We start from the raw sequence: 2500 nt of genomic DNA on the forward strand, positions 1-2500 counted from the left end.
CCAAGGCACCTGCCAGCCCAAGGGCTGTGCACGGCCTGGGGAGGGAGCTCACCCCTCCCCTATATAGTGCAAAGTTATTGTTTTCCCTATTTTCACAAGGAAACATCAAATTTTTAACCAAGCATACTCGGCCTTTGCTCCTTCGTTACTCGTCCAAATCCAACAAACTTGCATTCGTTGGAAAGGTCTTTTCACAAGGATTCTTTTGATATATAATAATAGCGATTCCGATAAATATTTATTTTTTTATGAATTTTTAAGTGAATAAACAATTAAAAATTCAAAAAAAATAGAAAAAAAATATTTTTTTCCCGATTCTTTCTCCAATATTCCTGATAAATACCCACACACCCACATATGGAGAATGGTCGAAAATGCTCGAGTGGATATCGAGATGTCCGACGAAGCACCACTTGGAAGGGCCGAGGCACGGGACGCCCGAGCTGTTGCTCGGGCCGGCACGGGACGCGCATGGGACAGCCCGGGACGGCATGGGACGCCCTCGCTACAGCTCGGGACGGCCAGGTACGCCCGAGACTTGGCTCGGGACGGCCTGGGACGCCCTCGCCATAGCTCGGGACGGCCTGGGACGCCAGAGACTAGGCTCGGGACGGCCTCGGCACAGCTCGGGACGGCCTGGGACGCCCTTGCCACAGCTCGGGACGGCCTGGGACGCCCTTGCCACAGCTCGGGACGGCCTGGGACGCCCGAGACTTTGCTCGGGACGGCCTGGGACGGCCTCGGCACAGCTCGGGACGGCCTGGGACGCCCGAGACTTTGCTCGGGACGGCCTGGGACGCCCGAGACTTGGCTCGGGACGGCCTGGGACGCCCTCGCTACAGCTCGGGACGCCCTGGGACGGCCTCGACACAGCTCGGGACGCCCTGGGACGTCCGAGACTTTGCTCGGGCCGGCCTGGGACGCCCGAGACTTGGCTCGGGACGGCCTGGGACGCCCGAGACTTGGCTCGGGACGGCCTGGGACGCCCGAGACTTGGCTCGGGACGGCCTGGGACGCGCTCGGCACAGCTCGGGACAGGCCGGGACGCCCGAGCCGAGCTTCGGGTCGCACGAAATCTCTTCGTATTCCGACATATTAGAAGCTTCCCATCATGTAGTAGGCCGAGCTTTGCCCTTTGGATGCCCTATGGTGCTTGGCGAGCACTAGGGAACGTGCCAGCACAAGTGCTGTGCACGCTCTGGGGAAGGAGCTCAACCCTCCCCCTTATAGTGCAAAGTTATTGTTTTTCCTATTTTCACAAGGAAACATCAATTTTTTAACCAAGCATACTGGGCCTTTACTCCTTCGTTACTCGTCGGAATCCAGCAAACTTATACTCGTCGGAAAGGTCTTTTCGCAAGGATTTTTTTGATATATTATAATAGCGATTCCGATAAATATTTATTTTTCTATGAATTTTTAAGTGAATAAACACCGGAAAATTCATAAAAAATAGAAAAAAAAATATTTTCCTCCGTTTCTTTTCTCCAATAATTCATAAATAATACCTCAATAGTATTAATGAAGAGAGAGTCGAAGTGGCCCGGGTGGATTTCGAAATGTCCCACGACCCCATAGAATGCACGGGCCAGCCGAGCCAAAAGAATGGGACGCGCACGGGACAGCATTGGTCAGGCTCGGGACGGCACGGGACAGCACGGGACGCGCATGGGACAGCACGGGACGCGAATGGGACGGCCTTGCTAAGGCTCGGGACGGCATGGGACAGCTCGGGACGCGCATGGGACGGCACGGGACGCGCATGGGACGGCCTTGGTGAGGCACGGGACGGCCTTGGTCAGGCTCGGGACGCGCATGGGACGGCACGGGACGGCCTTTGTGAGGCTCGGACGGCACGGGACGCGCATGGGACGGCCTTGGCGAGGCTCGGGACGGCATGGGACAGCACGGGACGGCCTCGGCACAGCTCGGACGGCACGGGACGCGCATGGGACGGCCTCGGCACAGCTCGGACGGCACGGGACGGCCTTGGCGAGGCTCGGGACGGCAAGGGACGGCCTCGGCACAGCTCGGGACGGCACGAGACGCGCATGGGACGGCCTTGGTGAGGCTCGGACGGCACGGGACGCGCATGGGACATCATGGGACGCACATGGGACACCTTATGGGGATCATCAAGGCGTCTTGCACGGGACATTCTTTCCCACGAAGGGCATTTACATGGGACATCTTAGGAGTCGAGAGCCGGCACATGGGACAACGTAGTTCACACGCACGGAACACTTTACTTTCGTTTGGAACGTCGTGGGATCTTTATGTTCCCATTAGCACCGAACCTTTAACATGCTAGGAAGCTATGTTCGATCTTCTCGAAGTGTCGATGGAACTTCGATGGATACACATCCGATCCGATGTTATGATGATGTACTTTCTCCGAGATCGATGTTGGGGCCGTATTCCGATGTCATGATGATGTACTTTCTCCGAGATCGATGTGACGGCCTTGGTAAGGCATAGTTCGGCCTTGGTAAGGCATGGG

The sequence above is a fragment of the Eschscholzia californica genome, unplaced genomic scaffold, assembly GCF_041429995.1.
Source record: "Eschscholzia californica isolate CP2 unplaced genomic scaffold, dmEscCali1.0.p SCAF_16, whole genome shotgun sequence".
Lineage (NCBI taxonomy): Eukaryota > Viridiplantae > Streptophyta > Magnoliopsida > Ranunculales > Papaveraceae > Eschscholzia > Eschscholzia californica.